Source organism: Cornus florida, unplaced genomic scaffold (genome assembly GCF_030987335.1).
Source record: "Cornus florida cultivar Cherokee Brave unplaced genomic scaffold, ASM3098733v1 CherokeeBrave_3.0.0_Hap2_Chr07, whole genome shotgun sequence".
Lineage (NCBI taxonomy): Eukaryota > Viridiplantae > Streptophyta > Magnoliopsida > Cornales > Cornaceae > Cornus > Cornus florida.
Window position 1 is genome coordinate 19,888,570 of NW_026775577.1, and position 18,989 is coordinate 19,907,558.

General features: G+C 37.3%; 1 non-coding gene across 1 annotated transcript; it reads left to right on the plus strand.

Annotated features, from left to right (window-relative positions):
- The first annotated feature begins 12,941 nt into the window (after positions 1-12,941).
- Positions 12,942-13,048, plus strand: LOC132267829 (small nucleolar RNA R71). The gene has a single exon (XR_009469098.1). It is a non-coding gene; the product is annotated as a small nucleolar RNA R71 (small nucleolar RNA).
- The last annotated feature ends 5,941 nt before the right edge of the window (positions 13,049-18,989 follow it).

Sequence of the window (18,989 nt, forward strand, 5' to 3'; positions counted from 1 at the left end):
TCGCAGTATGCATTAACAATTTTTATGCAAAGAAACTTTGTGTCGCAGTATGCATTAGCAATTTTTATGCAAAGAAAAAAATTTTGAAATTTTGAAATTTTATGCCTATGATTATGCAATTTTATGCTTTTATGCAGAGCAATGTTGGAAGCAAGTCATTAAAAACCATGCGTTTTGACCTATGGTTAAAGCTCTTTGTCCCATATCGGATAAAAAGAGAAAGGAAATGTGGTTAATATATGCGTAGTTCATGACATATAGTTGCCAAGAAAGGAGTATCAATGGAGGAAAGTCTCCAAAGTAAACAAATAGGAAACTTCGCAGCCATTGTTACTCGTTTTCTTGGCCTCCTATCATTTTTGAGTCCTCGGCAAGTTGTTTAAAAAAAAAAAAAAAAAAAAAAAAAAAAAAAAAAAAAAAAAAAAAAGAAACGATGAAGAGAAAAATATATGTATGAAAACTTCCTTCCGGCTCAGCGCCGGGGAGTAATTCATTCGCCTCGGACCCTAAGTGTCCGGCTCGGCAAAAATCTCGCCTCGGACCCTAAGTGTCCGGCTCAGCAAAAATCTCGCCTCGGACCCTAAGTGCTCGGCTCGGCAAAAATCTCGCCTCGGACCTTAAGCGTCCGGATCGGCAAAACCTCCTTGCGGCTCAGCACCGGGGAGTAATTCATTCGCCTTAGACCCTAAGTGTCCGGCTCGGCAAAAATCTCGCCTCGGACCCTAAGCGTCCGGATCGGCAAAACCTCCTTGCGGCTTAGCACCGGGGAGTAATTCATTCGCCTCGGACCCTAAGTGTCCGGCTCGGCAAAAATCTTGACTCGGACCCGAAGTGTCCTGCTCGGCAAAAATCTCGCCTCGGACCCTAAGTGTCCGACTCGGCAAAAACCTCGCCTTGGACACTGAGTGTCCGGCTTGGAAAACCTCTTATTTATTTTGCTTCTGACTAAAACAAATAAGGAACCTTCAAGCAGAGTACCTTCCTTAAAAAAAAAAAAAAAAAAAATCTCTCAACAGAGTGTAATATCAGAAGCATACAAGCATACGCAATTGAAGCAGAATAAAAAAAAAGGATATATCATTCATTCTCAAAATTGTTCCATTACAATATATATATATGTTTGTTTGATCCTACTTCCTCTTCGGATCAAACGGGGCAGAGTCAAAAGTATCTACTACAGCTGGACTTGCAGATGGAGGAATTGAAGGATCAGGAGTTGATGAGCTCGAAGGATCTTCTGGGTGAGCCTTCACCATTTCAGCAAAAAGCACCTTAGCCTCCTGAGCCTTCGGACCCTCTGTATAAGGGAAGGACACCCCCATGTTCACATCAAAGGCATCAGGATCCATCGATTTGGGGCCTGAGCCTTGATTGAAGCCGGACCGGTAAGCTTTTGCACTTGACAAGCGCACCAGACTGGAGTAATGACATTGCATTTGCCTTCCGGCAACGATGCAGGTGCTAAGGGCGTCATTTAAGCGTTGAACTTCAGCCTCCAGTGACTCAACTTTGGCATCAGAAGCAACCAGACGCTTCTTATAAACATCCCGAGCCTCATATGCAATTTGTCCATTGGCAATGGCATGGGACGCCTTCTTCTCAGAAATACTTAGGTCTTTCTCCAGCTTCTTAACGAAAAGAGACTGAGCCTCAGCAGTAGCACAGAAGGCCATAGTATGATACAAGCCTTGCATCATGAGATAATAACAATGTAAGAAAGTTTGTAAGGCAATTATGACAATGGAAATGAAGGAAGGAGCAAACCTCTATGGCTCGAACAGGGGCAGATGGGAGTAGCTGTTTCAACCCCAATCTGCCGATAATTTCTTCATCTTTGGGGAGCCACATTCCCCGAGCAACGGCCAGTGCTACAGATGGGTCAGTGATCATAGAATCACCAACATGGAGGATGGACTTGTCAGCCCTCGAGAAGGAAGGAGTCCAAGGTGCCCCAGCCTCGGCAAGGATGTAAGCGCTGACCTCATCCTCAGGATTAATCTCCTCAGTTTTCTTCCCTTTGCTTTTTGGGTTGGAAGTACCCTTGGATTTCGCGGTTGAAGAGGGGTTCAGCCTTGCCCTTTTGTTCAAAGGGACTTCGTCAATCTCCTTTTCCTGCTCATTTGTACGCAATATAGTCAACGGAGCATTCTCTGCATCTTTCCTCTTTAAGGCTTCAGCTCTCTGTTTTTCTTCCTCAGTCATGGGGAAGCTGTCAAATGATGGAAGTAAGAGATCCACGAGATCAGCGGCTACAGCTCTGGAAGCAACTGCTTTAAGACTCGCAGAAGTGAGTAAGCTCTCGACCGAGGGAGGGTCACTGCAGACCTGCCTTTCCAGGAAGGAAAGCCTCTTCTTGGCAGCCGAAGAAGGAAATGTTACTGAAAAAACACCAAGAAACTCGTAAATATATCGAAAGAATAAGACTCGACATGGGAAACAGCCAGAGCACTCTTCATGAAGAAAGGGGGGATGTTCTATACCTAATTTCCCAAACTTGCGAGGGATTGGGAGTTTGCTCGATTGGGGCACGGCCCATCTCCCTTTAACAATTATCATCCTCTCTTTCCACTTCTTCTCAGAAGTAGGGAGGTCTATACATATCCTTTGGTGCAAGGGGGAAGTGAAAAAAAAAACGACAAGGTTCGGTTCCATGCTTAGAAATAGAATAAGTAATCAGCAAGTCAGCCAGAGTCAGGTCAAGACTCTCCTGCCACCTGCGAATGAGGAGTGCTGAGATTATTCGAAGGAAGTTAGGGTTTACTTGCAGGGGTGCAATCCCCAATTTATTGAAGACTAAGTGATAGAAAGGATGAAGGGTGGTGCGACCGAGCGTGTGCACAAAATAATGCACAACACTTTAGGTTTAGAAATAATGTCAAGTGGGCACCATATTTTAAAATTTATAAAACCACTAAACACTTATACTATGGAGTATGAAGTGAGCAGGGATCGTCCCAAGAGATCTAAACAATTATAGGTTTTCTAGAATTGAATTCTACTTTAGTGCTTATGTGATTGCCAAAAGGGTTTTATTTGTGATTAAAACTAATTTTAAACTAAATGATTGCAATAAAGAAATAGAGTTTAAGAGATTGGAAAGAGACTTAGGGTGTAGGATTCACCACTAAGCACATTCCCTAACTCACTCACTTTCAACTAATTGGGGAAATAATACTATGTAATCTATATGTGGCTAACAAGTGCAATGAAAAGTGTAAACCATCAATTTCAAGCATGAATCAACTACCTAATGACAATTAAACTAAGTGTAGTGCAATTCACCCATTCAAAGCATGATTTATCAATCCAAGTTACAAATTTAACACACATTAATCTAGAAGATAATGCAATTGTGACAAAAAGTATGGAATTCAAACATAAGTATGGATGGTCTACTTACCTAATAATTGAATTGCAATTAAATTAATTAAACTTAAATTAAACTAATTAAACATGAATTTAAAACTAATTAGACAACAAATTAACCTAAACATGTAGTACCATACATCAAATGGAAGCATTTTTCATCAATTAGAAACACAGTTATAACTAAGCAATACCATGCATAGCCATCACAAGAATCAATTAACAAAGAATTCATGTGTAAAATTTGTTTATCAATCAACCACACATAAGACAATATGAGATTAATACAGATAATCAATTGGAAGAATTTAATTCATAATATTCAAGACTATACACTAATTACATAAATTAATCCCCAAAAAGTATGAAAAGAGAGAGAGAATAGGTTACATGCTTAGGGTTTATCCAACCCTAAGTAGAAGAATCAGCCACTCATGGTTGATGGAGTCGAAGACAGGATAATCCCCATCATCTGCTTCATCTTCTCTGAACTTTTCTTCCAAACCCTAGCCTGTTCTTGCTTTTTCTCCTTTTTCGCGTGTTTTTCCAGAGAGAAAATACGATACTACAATACAGAAAAAAATAAATAAATAAATAAAACTTCAAAATCTTTCTCTAATAATCTTTACCTAAATAAAAACTAAAACTAACCCTAATCTAATGGCTCACTGGGCCTTAAGTAACAATCTCATTAAAGCCCAACAGTTCCCAAAATGAGCCCAAAAATTAAATAAAAACTGTAATGTTGCTAAGTCCTGGGGGATCAATCCCCTACCCTGGGGATCGATCCCCCTAGAGTTGACAAATTCCTTTAAGCCTTATTCAGCTCCATTTTTGCCCCGGGCTATTTGGTTTGCTTCTCTATCTTTGGGAACATCATCAAAGGCCTGAAATTGACCGCTTTGTGCCATTGTTTGAAAATCTTTGCTTAACTCCAAAAAGGCTTAATTGGACCGTTCTTAGCTCATTTTAACTTTATTGCCCTGAAATACACATAAACATAAATTAGGACTAAAACATAAAATTAAGATAGATGCAAAGACTGAAATACCTTAGCTTAGGTGCTGAAATGTGCAACATTTAAGCACTTATCACGCCCCCAAACTTAGATATTGCTAGTCCCTAGTAATAAACTACAGCATGGAAATGAAACAAACATATATACAATTATGAACTAATAAAGCAAATAAAGATAACACCACTTTCGTAGGGATCACGGTTGCATTTAGCATATGCAACAAGCCTTTTAAACCCCTAGGTTACCCCTAGTGGACGAGTGAAGTCTCGTGAGGGTTTGCAGAAATGATACCCACAAACATCAACAGCTCTTTCTTACTTGAGAAGCAACGACATATATCAAATAAGTGTTTAAAGTAGACTACTTCAAGTATGCAAATTTCTGCCATTTCTAACCTATTCTCAATATTTCAACATCATGTAAGCAAAAATGGTCCTCCACACATCAAGCAAGTTAATCATGCAAATTGAATCAATTCTATCATCATTTTTTAGTGAACCGGCATCAAAATGTGTTGCTATCTTAGCAAATCAAAGTAATGGCATAGCCTTACCCTTAAACTAGCATACAGATATAGTACCAGACATCAAGACATTGAATGAACCTTGTTATTCAATCAAACATCTTTTTATTGATTTCATTTTTTTTTAATTTTTTTTAATTTTTTAATTATTTTTTTTATGTATGACTATGTGCAATGTCCAAGTTCATTAAGCTCTATAATCACCCCATGTAACAAGCGTTGAGCCAACGACTCCCAAACCAGATGGTCTTAGGGCATTAAGTGTAAAGACACTCCTAAGGGCGTAATGACTCAGAATGACTAGGCTACGAACTCAAACTAATCATACATCTTACATTCTTTCCTTGTTTTCCTTTTTAATCAGTTGACATGTTGAAAGAATGCAGTTTTTTTTTTTTTAATTTATTTCTTTCTTTTCTTTGCAAGGTCATTTTATCAAGAATGAAAGCTTTCAAAGCATACTAGCTCAATTGGAACAAACCAAGATAATAATCAACGAAGCATGTACCCCACAAATTAAATGCTAGTGTGTACAAGTGCAAGTGTAGAATTCTAGAATCAACTCTCAAAGCATTTTCAGCCAACAAGATGATGTGTACCACAAGAGCAAATAGGATATCAAAAATTAAAAATTTACCTCTAAATGGCATCCTAGAGCATATAAGAAATATTAGACTCTAACAACTTACTTTTCAAAAGCACTATGCTTCAAAAGTTCGAAATCATTGCCAAACACATCTCAAATCTCATCATGCATTTAAAGCTTAACTTAAAATAGAGTGAATCATGATGACCTTACCCCCAAACTTAAACTGTACATTGTCCTCAATGTGCAATAAGAACAATGTAAAATGATGGAAAGAGTATACCGTGATGGCAACGATTATGAAGTCCAGCAGTGATCCAGTAGGAAAGATGTCTCCCCCAAACTTAGATGCAAAAACCTAGCTGTATAACCATACTAGCAAACTCACATCAAATAGCATATGGGATAAGCAATACCTACAGTCCAAAGCAATATATAACATGCTGCAAAGAGATATGAGATGAAACCCGAGATAAAAGATGAAACATGTATAACCAAGCATAAGGGCATATTAGTAACATATTTTTGATTTTTGAATTTTTTTTTTTTTTGTTTTTTAAAAAAAAAAATCAAAGAAAAAGATTATGTGTACACAACCTACAAAAGAAATAAAAAATAAAATGGGCTAAGTTTAACTTCTTTAGCAAGACGGATTGGGACTTTTGATTTTTTTTTTTTATTTATTATTTATGTTTTTTTTTTTTTTTTTTGTATTTATTTTAAAAGAAAGAAAGAAATAAATAAAAACCTTATTACAAAATCTACTGAATTGATTCTTGTTTTTAATTTTTTTACAATCAACAATTTCATTTTTATTTATTTATTTATTTATTTTTTTAATCATCTATTCAACACTTTTTTTTTATATAAATAAATAAATAAAATCAATGCAATTTATTTTTTTATTTTATTTTTAATCAACAATTCAACTTTTTTTTTTTTCTTTTTTTTTTTTAATGCAACTTTTTTTCTTTTTTTTTATGTGTGTGTATATATATATATATATATATATATTTTTTTTTTTCTTTTCTTTTCTTTCCTTTTTCTTTCTTTCTTTTCTTTTTCTTTCTTTCTTCTTCTTCTTCTTCTTCTGCTTCTTTTTTTTTTTTTTTTTGACAACACGAGCCCGCCGGATAAAGCCCAATTAAAAGCCGCCGGCGAGACGCAACCGAAATTCACCGGAGAACAGCGACCCAGCAGCGATCGGAGAAGAACCCAGTCGCTACGCCGTTGGACGAACCAGCAGCAATCGCCGGAGAAAAACCCAGCTGCGATCGCCGGAGAGAACCTAGATGCGACGCCGGGAAGACGAGCAGCCGCGATCCGGTAAGAACAGCGACCCAAAAGCGCGACACAGAAGAATCCAGTCGGAATCGCTGGAGAACGGCGAAATCAAAATCGCCGGGAAATAACCCACAACCCAACAGCGATCGCCGGAGAAGAACCGGCCCAAATATCGCCGGAAAGAACAAGCCGCGACCAAAGAAAAAATGAGCAAAAAAAAAAAAAATAAATAAATAAAAAATAAAGGGCGAAGCACAGTCCCAGCCAAAATCGCTAGAGAACTCGGCGAAAGAACCACGAACAACGAACAGCCGCAAATCGCTGGGAAGCTCACCGGAATTGAAGGCCTGCCACACCGTGGAAGAGAAGAGCGAATCGTGAGGGTTGGACGATGAAATTGGGTTTAGAGATTTTTGGAAAAAGAAGCAGAATTTGAAGGAAGAGAGAAAAGGAATGTATTTGTGGTTTCAAGGCTAAGGGGTGATCGATTTGCTTTGATGGGGGATCGATAATTTTAGGCAAAAAATGTACCCTTCACTGTTTAATGAGAAGGGAGAAATACAAGTAAAATGGGATCGATCCATTTGGACGGGGGATCAATCCACTTGGCCTATTTTTTTGTTGCTCTCTGACAAGAAAATGGGATCGATCTCCCACCCATTTTGGGGATCGATCTTTCTTTTTTTTTTTTTTTTTCAATTTTTCAATTTTTTTTTTTTTAAAAAGATAATAATAATAATAATAAAAATAAATAAATAAAATAAACAAAAAAATAAAACAAAACAAAACTAAAAAGAATATATACACTAAAGTGAAAAATAGATAAAAAATAAAATTAAAATAATAATAAATAAAATTAAAATAAAATCACTTATCAACCTATACTAATTAATATTTTTTTTAATTTTTTTTTATGTTTTTGAATAAATCAAAACTAACATGAAATATATACAAAAATAATAAAAAAATAATAATAAAATAGAAATAAAATCAAACACCAACCTACATTACTCATTTACAATTTTTTTTTTTTAAATTTAAAAATGCATAAATGTACAAAAGGAAAAATAAAAATAAAATAATAATAAAATGGAAATTAAAAAGCAACGAAAGAGAAACTCGATACAACTAGTGTTTAATGTCGCTAGAAAGACGTGAGATGTTCTCAATCTTCAAAGTAAATGGGATCTACCAAGAGGGCAGACTCCACATTTCTTTGAAAATTTTGTCTATCAATGTATGGTTTAAGCCTTTGACCATTAACTTTGAAGGTCCCTTCATCTTTTAGATTTTTAAGTTCAACAGCCCCATGAGGTGAGACGGAGATAATTTGATAAGGGCCTTCCCATTTGGTTCGAAGCTTTCCAGGGAAAAATTTGAGCCTAGAGTTGAATAACCAAGCCTTTTGACCGGCTTCAAAGGACTTTTTCACAATATGTTTATCATGAAATGCTTTTGTCCTTACCTTGTAAATTTTTGAACTATCATAGGCATCATTTCTCAATTCCTCTAGCTCATTGAGTTGGAGTAAACGGTCCTTTCCAGCCTTATCAAGATCAAAGTTGAGCCTTTTTATTGCCCAAAGTGTTTTGTGTTCTAGTTCAACTGGAAGATGACAAGGCTTCCCATAAACAAGTCTATATAGAGACATGCCTATTGGAGTTTTGTAAGCTGTCCGGTAAGCCCACAAAGCATCGTTCAATTTTCTTGACCAATCTTTTCGGGTCGGATTGACAGTTTTCTCAAGAATATGCTTGATTTCCCTATTTGACACCTCGACTTGCCCACTTGTTTGGGGATGGTAGGGAGTGGCCACTTTATGTGTGACGGAGTATTTCAAGAAAAGTTGCTTCAAGAATTGATTACAGAAATGTTTTCCTCCATCACTTATCATAGCCCTTGGCATACCAAAACGAGCGAAGATATTTGATTTAACAAATGCAATTACCACGGAGTGGTCATTCGTTTTGGTAGCACAAGCCTCAACCCACTTTGAAACATAATCAATGGCAACGAGGATGTATTGAAAGCCATAAGACATTGGGAATGGTCCCATAAAGTCTATGCCCCATACATCGAAGATTTCAACTACAAAGATTGAAGTTAAGGGCATCATGTCTCTCTTTGACATTGATCCCAACTTTTGACACCGAACATACACGTTACAAAAGTTATAGGCATCTCGGTGGATAGTGGGCCAGAAGAGCCCACTTTGAAGAACCTTCAAAGCGGTCTTTTTTCCACTAAAATGCCCACCACAAGCAAGTATGTGACAAAACACAAGGACGCTCGGAACTTCACTTTCCGGCACACATCTCCTGATGATTTGATCCGGGCAATAACGAAACAAAATGGGATCTTCCCAATAGTATTTCCGGATGTTAGCAAAGAATCGGTCCTTTTCTTGTTTTGACCAATTAATGGGAAGTTTGCTGGTTGCAAGATAGTTAACAACGTCGGCGAACCAAGGCAACGTCCCATTTGAGATTTGAAAGAGTTGTTCATCCGGAAATGAATCATGAATTTCAAGATTTGGAGAAGATTCAACCATTAATCTAGACAGATGATCGGCAACGACATTGTCGGAGCCCTTTTTATCCTTGATTTCAAAGTCAAATTCTTGAAGAAGCAGAATCCATCTTATCAAGCGAGGTTTGGTTTCCTTTTTCATTAAAAGATGCCTAAGAGCGGCATGATCGGAAAACACAATTACCTTGGATCCTAAGAGATATGACCGAAATTTATCAAGGGCATATACTACGGCAAGTAACTCTTTCTCGGTGGTAGAATAGTTCAATTGGACACCTGAGAAAGTCTTACTCGCATAGTATATAGCATATGGTAGTTTACCTACCCTTTGCCCCAAAACAGCACCCATTGCGAAGTCAGAAGCATCACACATAATCTCAAATGGTAAGGACCAATTTGGAGGTTGCATGATAGGAGCGGATGATAGAAGAGTGCGGAGTTGATGAAAAGCATTTAGGCATGCTTCATCAAAGACAAATGGAGTCTCCTTGGCAAGAAGGTTGCACAAGGGTCTAGCAATTTTGCTAAAGTCTTTGATGAACCGGCGATAAAAACCGGCATGTCCTAGAAAAGAACGGATTTCTCTCACCGTAGTAGGTGGAGACAATTTAGAAATTAGCTCAACTTTCGCTCTATCTACTTCTATTCCTCTTTTAGAGATGACATGTCCAAGCACGATTCCTTCTTGAACCATGAAATGGCTCTTTTCCCAACTTAACACAAGATTAGTCTCACGACATCTTTGAAGCACTTTTTTAAGATTTTGGAGACACGAATCAAATGAGGACCCAAAAATCGAGAAGTCATCCATGAAGACTTCTAAATACTTCTCCACCATGTCCGAAAAAATTGACATCATACACCTTTGGAAAGTGGCAGGAGCATTGCACAATCCGAAAGGCATCCGTCGATAAGCAAATGTACCGAAAGGACATGTGAATATGGTCTTTTCTTGATCCAATGGATCTAAGGCCACTTGATTGTACCCCGAATAACCATCTAGGAAGCAATAGTATTGTTGCCCAGCCAATCTTTCCAAGATTTGGTCAATGAAAGGTAATGGAAAATGGTCTTTCCTAGTGGCAGAATTCAGCTTTCGGTAATCTATGCAAACACGCCATGAAGTGGCGGTGCGTTTCGAGATGAGATCACCCTTAGCATTTTCAACAACTGTGATTCTCGACTTTTTGGGAACCACTTGAGTTGGACTAACCCACTTGGAATCAGAGATAGGATAAATGATTCCCGCATTTAGAAGTTTCACAACCTCCTTCATGACAACTTCCTTCATATTTGGGTTCAATCTCCTTTGAGCATCCCTAAATGGCTTTTCATCCTCTTCCATGTGTATGCGATGCATACAAATAGAAGGGTCAATGCCTTTTAAGTCAGCCACACTCCATCCAATGGCTTCTTTGTTAACTTTAAGCACTTCCAAAAGATCATTCTCTTGGTCATTTTCAAGATTGGAAGCAATGATGACCGGAAGAGTCTCTTTTGGGCCTAAGAAGACGTATTTCAGATTTGATGGAAGGGGCTTAAGCTCAAGAATAGGAGGAGAGATGAGAGATGGAACTGGTGGAGTATTAGAGAGTGAAGGAAGAGGTTCTTTCTTGCTTTTCCAATGTGGGTAATCCAAAGTGGCCACAGAGTCCATTAAAGCATTCACCTCACTTATGGATCCTTCTGTGTCAAAACCACAACTTTCAAACATTTCAAAAAGGCACGCCTCAAGAGGGTCCTTAGATAAAATAGAGGGAAGAGTCTCCTCTATGGTTTCATCCAAGACATCTACTAAGAAACACTCGTCTTCATCTGTGGGATGTTGACTTGCATTGAATACATTAAGCTTAACCATCATGTTGCCTAAAGAGATGTCCATAATACCGGATCTACAATTAATGGTGGCATTGGCAGTGGCAAGGAATGGCCTTCCTAGGATGACTAGAATGTGATTGGTGAGATTAGGGACTGGCTCAGTATCTAGTACCACAAAATCAACCGGGAAATAAAATTTATCAACCTTAATTAGAATATCCTCAACAATCCCCCTTGGTTTCTTAATTGATCTATCGGCTAGTTGGATTATTACCGATGTTGGCTTCAAGTCCCCTAACCCTAACTGCAAGTAAACAGAGTATGGAATGAGATTGATACTTGCACCTAAATCAAGGAGAGCTCTACGAACCTCTTGGTTTCCAATAATACAAGAAATGGTCGGAACACCCGGATCCTTGAACTTAGGAGGAGTGTTAGACAGAATGATAGAACTCACTTGTTCTGTTAAAAGCACTTTCTTAAGGTCCCTTCCCTTGCTCTTCCTCTTTTGTGTGCACAAGTCCTTCAAGAACTTTGCATATGGTGGAATTTACCTAATTGCATCTAGAAGAGGAAGATTGATTTTCACTTGTTTAAACACTTCCATCATATCATGAATTTTTCCTTCTTGTCTCCCAAATGATGAAGTCTCTCTCAAAGCTTGAGGAAATAGAGCTTTTGGCTCATAAGGCTTCTCTAATTGGGGAGATGATGATGAAGATGACGGAATGTCCATTTTGGAACCACTAGCATCCAAAGAAATAGGAATAGGATTTGGAATGGGACGGATGCTACCACTTGGTTGCTTCAGTTCATTATCCTCCTTAGGTACCTCTACCTTATTATCCACTTTCCTACCACTCCTCAAGGTAGTAATTGCTTGAACTTGCTCATTTCCAGAAAATTCTGATGAAGGACTTGCTTGCGCCATAAATTGCCCCTTAGGATTGGTCTTAGTTTGACTAGGCAACTTACCTTTCTCTCTCACATTTAAAGAATTAGCTAATTGCCCAATTTGAGCTTCAAGCTTTGCAATTGATTGAGAGTGAGAATGAAACAGTTGATTATCTTTTTGAAGATTACCTAAAGCTTGCAAGACTTTGTCCTCAAAAGCGGAACTTTTAGGAGGCGCTTGATTTAGATTAGAGTAAGATTGAGAATTTGATGCTTGAGGTTGAGAATAGGATTGAGAATTCTGAGGATAAAATGAAGGACGGTAACCTTGAGAATTCTGATTTTGATTTTGGAGATGTGGGGGAACATACTTTGCTTGGTAACCTTGAGTTTGAGGAGGGTTTGCACCGTCTCCTTGATTTCTCCATGCAAAGTTAGGATGATTTTTCCACCCCGGATTGTAAGTATTGGAATAAGGGTTGTTCCCTTGATGAATGAAAGCTGCATTTGTTTGTTCTTGAGACTCACTTGGTATAATTTGTCCAAGAGGGCAATTTGAAGTATGGTGAGTGTAACTAGAACAAGTCATGCACATTTCATTGGAATGGTGAGGATATGATTGAGTTGTCGGACCTTGATTCAAAAGGAATGTATCAAACCTTTGAGTAAGATTTTTGACCTCAGCGACAATTTCCATGGAAGAGTCTATTTGATTTATAGCTTTCTTTCCTCCCATATGTGCTAGGTGACTACCCCTAGAAGATGAAGATCTATGCATTGAGTTTTCACTCATTTTTTCGAAAAGTTGCCAAATTTTATCTTCATTTCTTTCAATGTAGCTTCCGCCACAAGAAGCATCAACAATGCCCTTATTGGCATCGGATAAACTTGAAAAGAAACATTGAACTAATTGCCACTTAGGAATGTCATGATGTGGACACTTCCGTAGCAAGTCATTCAAACGTTCCCATGCTTCATGAAGGGGTTCTCCTTCTTGTTGTTTAAATTCACGAATGGAAGTTCTCATGGCATCAGTTCGACTTGCGGGGTAATACTTCTTTAAGAACTCTTGTTGCAATTGTGCCCAAGAGGTAATTGTATTCGGCCACAAGTTATTGAACCAATATTTAGCTTTATCCCGAAGAGTGAAAGGGAAAAGCTTCATTTTTAGGACTTCTTCCGGAACATCCGTGATTTTCACGGTGGAGCAGACTTCCAAAAACTCATCTAAATGTTTATAAAGCTCTTCATTGCTCAACCCATAGAAAAGGGGGCACATGTTAATGGTGGAAGCCTTAATCTCATAATGATGAGCACGGAAATTTGGCAATTGAATGCAAGTGGGTGCATTATATTGATTTGGAGTGTAACGATCCCTAAGGACCATTGGAGGATTGAGAGGATTGAGAGGAGGATATGGCATTTGACCTTGTTGATGATATGCCATTTGACCTTGTTGAGGGTATGCCATTTGAACATATTGTTGTTGTTGCTCACCAATTGAGGGAACAACATTTGGCCTTGGCATCCCTAGATTAGGTTATTGCACCGCATGATTAACTGGTTGTGGCATTCCTAAGGGTGGATGCACACCTTGAGGATCCACAATATGAACTTGTGGTGGGTGGTGCACACCATTATGATTCACATGACCAAGATCTACAATGGGATCTTCAATTGGATCTTCCATTAAAGGGGATGGAAGATCAAAATTTGAAAGATTAAGATGACTATCCCTAGTACTACTTCTTAAACGCCGAAGAAAAATTTCGAGATTTCGATTTACAGGAGCAAGAGGACGATTAAGTGATCTACGACCATGCATGCACTAGAACAAGTCAACACACCAACATTTCAAAATTTCAACCTCCACATACGATGTTCCCAAACTCCTCAATAATATCAATGCACTTAAAACAAATAAATGCCTCCACACGGGCTGATGCCTTCTACAAGAAGGTATGCTTGGACTTAAAAATAAAACAATTCAATTTAAGCCTCCACTTGGGCTGTCCAAAGCATGCAAAGTGGTATACAATTAAAGTACTAAAATTAAAGAGAACTTACAGATGGTCCTTAAGGAACTTCAAATTTTTTTAATTGCTTCTAAGTCCAACGTTTGCTCCACTTTGCTTCAAGTACCTAATTGACAAATCAAATGAAAAAAAAAATTAAAAATTAAAATGACTTAAAAGTAGACAATCAACAAAGAACTAATGTTTAATTCAATTCTTCAAAACCGTTAAATCCCCGGCAACGGCGCCAAAACTATGGTGCGACCGAGCGTGTGCACAAAATAATGCACAACACTTTAGGTTTATAAATAATGTCAAGTGGGCATCATATTTTAAAATTTATAAAACCACTAAACACTTATACTATGGAGTATGAAGTGAGCAGGGATCATCCCAAGAGATCTAAACAATTATAGGTTTTCCAGAATTGAATTCTACTTTAGTGCTTATGTGATTGCCAAAAGGGTTTTGTTTGTGATTAAAACTAATTTTAAACTAAATGATTGCAATAAAGAAATAGAGTTCAAGAGATTGGAAAGAGACTTAGGGTGTAGGATTCACCACTAAGCACATTCCCTAACTCACTCACTTTCAACTAATTGGGGAAATAATACTATGTAATCTATTTGTGGCTAACAAGTGCAATGAAAAGTGTAAACCATCAATTTCAAGCATGAATCAACTACCTAATGACAATTAAACTAAGTGTAGTGCAATTCACCCATTCAAAACATGATTTATCAATCCAAGTTACAAATTTAACACACATTAATCTAGAAGATAATGTAATTGTGACAAAAAGTATGGAATTCAAACATAAGTATGGATGGTCTACTTACCTAATAATTGAATTGCAATTAAATTAATTAAACTTAAATTAAACTAATTAAACATAAATTTAAAATTAATTAGACAACAAATTAACCTAAACATGTAGTACCATCCATCAAATGGAAGCATTTTTCATCAATTAGAAACACAATTATAACTAAGCAATACCATGCATAGCCATCACAAGAATCAATTAACAAAGAATTCATGTGTAAAATTTGTTTATCAATCAACCACACATAAGACAATATGAGATTAATACAGATAATCAATTGGAAGAATTTAATTCATAATATTCAAGACTATACACTAATTACATAAATTAATCCCCAAAAAGTATGAAAAGAGAGAGAGAATAGGTTACATGCTTAGGGTTTATCCAACCCTAAGTAGAAGAATCAGCCACTCATGGTTGATGGAGTCGAAGACAGGACAATCCCCATCATCTGCTTCATCTTCTCTGAACTTTTCTTCCAAACCCTAGCCTGTTCTTGCTTTTTCTCTTTTTTCGCGTGTTTTTCCAGAGAGAAAATACGATACTACGATACAGAAAAAAAAAATAAAAAATAAAACTTCAAAATCTTTCTCTAATAATCTTTACCTAAATAAAAACTAAAACTAACCCTAATCTAATGGCTCACTGGGCCTTAAGTAACAATCTCATTAAAGCCCAACAGTTCCCAAAATGAGCCCAAAAATTAAATAAAAACTGTAATGTTGCTAAGTCCTGGGGGATCGATCCCCCACCCTGGGGATCGATCCCCCCAGAGTTGACAAATTCCTTTAAGCCTTATTCAGCTCCATTTTTGCCCCGGGCTATTTGGTTTGCTTCTCCATCTTTGGGAACATCATCAAAGGCCCGAAATTGACCGCTTTGTGCCATTGTCTGAAAATCTTTGCTTAACTCCAAAAAGGCTTAATTGGACCGTTCTTAGCTCATTTTAACTTTATTGCCCTGAAATACACATAAACATAAATTAGGACTAAAACATAAAATTAAGATAGATGCAAAGACTGAAATACCTTAGCTTAGGTGCTGAAATGTGCAACATTTAAGCACTTATCAAAGGGGGAACCTAAGAGCGTTGATTGCAACTCGTCTTCTCCGATGCCCTCGTCGGCACAAAAATCAGCGCCTTTGGGGTACTCTGCAATTTCTACCCCCTCGGGAATCTCGAATTCTTTCATTACGGATTCAATGGAGAACGGGATGCGACGAATAAATAAAATTGCATTTCTTTCTTCCTTAGTGAGGATATTGTCCGACCCAGAGGTGGATGTTTCAGCCTGGATCGGGGAAGCACCTGGCTGATTAGCCGAGTCACTTACAGGTTTAGGAAAGTTCGAAACCCTAGGTGGGGGAACCCTAATGAGATTAGGGGAAGACGAAGGAGTGGACTCAGAATCTCCGATCTCTATACGTTCAGGAGTAGTCTAAGTACTCATAATGCAAGATCGAAGAGAAAAAGATGAAGAACTAACCTGATAAGACGACGAAGTGAAGAATGCAAGAAACGTAGTGAGAGCAAAAGTAACCCTTATGGAATCTCTTAAGGCAGAATGGCAATGGGCAATTTTCGAACCATCTTTTTGTAAAATAGACAACCGTGCAACTTCAATTCCCTTTTTAATAGGAGCTGCAATCCAATTAAAGAGGGAATTAGGGGCAAAGTGTGGAGGGAAAAATCTCCCTCTAATAAGAGCAGTTCACGTCATCATAAATATAACTTTATCTTCAATAAAGTTCAAAGTCCATCTCGTCAGAAGCCCAAGTTGAGTTGGTCATTAGCCCAAAACTACTGTTATCTAACTACCAACCTTACTAAAGCCCGAATCAAGACGCCAGCAGTCATGTGGACCAAGTTAAATGCGGCTCAAATCCATTTAAAGAAGGAGCCAGTCCTGCAAGGAAAAGGAGTCTCCAAAAGAAGCAAGTTCTGTGTAAGGAAAATCTAGTAAGGGAAGAATTATAAAGAGGAAAGAATTCTATTTGTAAAGAAATTGATATATGAAAAGAATTAGAGGACAAGCAACGCGAGACCTACTATAATTCTTTTAACTTTTGTATATAAATAGAGGCCTAGACCTCCAATAAAGGGATCAAGCAATTCCACGCCTCTCTACACACTGTTCTTGTTTGTTTTTATTGTTTATTGAGTGAGTTGTTTAATTTTTCTCAATTATTATTGGTTGAGCGAAATTTTGCACTTACACATTCAAAATGATGATGCAATTTAGTGAATTTAGTGTAATTTTTTTTTATAATTTTAGAGGGACAAAGTGAAAATTTTATAGGTATATAATTGAAAATAAGAAAGCTTAGTGGTATATAACCAAAAAAAAAAAAAAAAAAAAACAGTGGGGGCAACCATTGATTTCAATGTTTCTCCGTCCTTGAGTCTAACTGAATAGGTGTCAACTGAAACTGTAGTCAGTCACAATAAAAAACGCAACAAATCGACAGGATCTTGAGATAGGACCTAAAAGGGGTGAATAGAATAGGTCGGTTCCCACTTTTCGCTAAAGTTTTGACTTAGGTTATAAATTCACTCAAGCTTATTTTAGTGATATATTAATTCAAGTGTAAGTTGGTGAATCTAAACAACTTGTGTATTCAAGTACTTGTTAAGTGACTGATTGACCATTAAACAAATAAATCAAAAAATAAACTATCTATTTATTTAAACAAATAAATAAATTTGATTTAGTTAAACAAATAAAGAAACTATTCAACTAGCCCTTAGTTGATTTTTATTTAGCCAAGTAATAAACTAGTGATATGCTAAATCTGGTTTAATTGCTTTTTTCCTTTTAAGCATACATATGTGACAATTTCATCATGATAAACATTCAAGCACTCCTCATCCACGTAACAATAAATAAGTAATTAATAAGTGAAGAAAAGTAAATAAAGGGAGAAATTTTTTCAAGTGTTTGACGATCAACTATTCTGCCATTTGACACTTCACTTTTGGGTTCGACAAGCCTCTACTCTTTTAATAATAGGCATAATATTCCTCCTTTACGCTAATGGTAAGAATACATAGATAAAAGAAGAGTGGACAGAATTTAACTCAACTAATGCTGCAATTCTACTGGTAGTACCTTTTGAGATAGTTTGCATTTGATCCATGGTTTGCCGATTCGCCCTCCAGCCAACGTTTCCAACCTGTTTGCCCCTTTTCCAATGAATTCCAGGATCACTTGGGCTGACAATCAGAAGGAAGTTGACGGTGTTAATTTTGATAAGGAATATAGGGAAGTCATCACCGGACGGCCTTCAAGAGAGTTAGAAGTTCAATTCTTGAAAATTAGAAACCAAGCCACAAAGAAGATGAACCTGTTCATTCCAGCGGGATCATCAATTGAGGCATTAGAGAAGGTGACATTCGAGGGTGGTGGTGGTGGTGGTGGTGAAAATCATGAGTTTTGTACAATTTGCATGGAAGAGTTGTTGATTGGCTCACAGGTCATTCGTATGTCATGCTCCCATCTGTATCATGAAGACTGCATTCTAAGTTGGCTGCAAAAGAATCACAGCTGCCCTAATTGTCGCTTCAAGTTAGTTATTGGCCTTTAATTCTAAATTTAAATTTTAGAGAAATTCAAATTGAAAAGTTGAATTATTTAAATTTTTTTAAAAAAATGATAATCGCTTCCACAATGCTTTATTATAATAACTCTATTATGTTACGAACACATCATTGCAAGTCTACAAGACTTATTTTCCAGATTTAATTATTATAAACTACAATTAGTTTGATCCACAGGAATACATGATGCAAGCCCACACTTGTCACCCGCACTAGTCAGAACTGCTACCATCTAGAGCTTATTAAACTGTTGGATGATTTCCTTATTATGCAACAATTTAAGGGCGGATCATGGGTTTATGCTCAGATCTTCTGGTTCTTTGTATTGTTTTGCTGTACATGGTGCAGTAACGGGTTGAGTCAATAGGACTCTTGGGTTGGGTCTTTGGCCATGTTGGAGCGCTTTGTAATTTAATTAGTTTACATCTATACAATTGCTTAACATTTCAAAAAAAAAAAAAACACAAACAAACAAACACAATTTTAGGGCGGATTCAGGAATTGTCAATGGAATGGACTAATATTAAACATA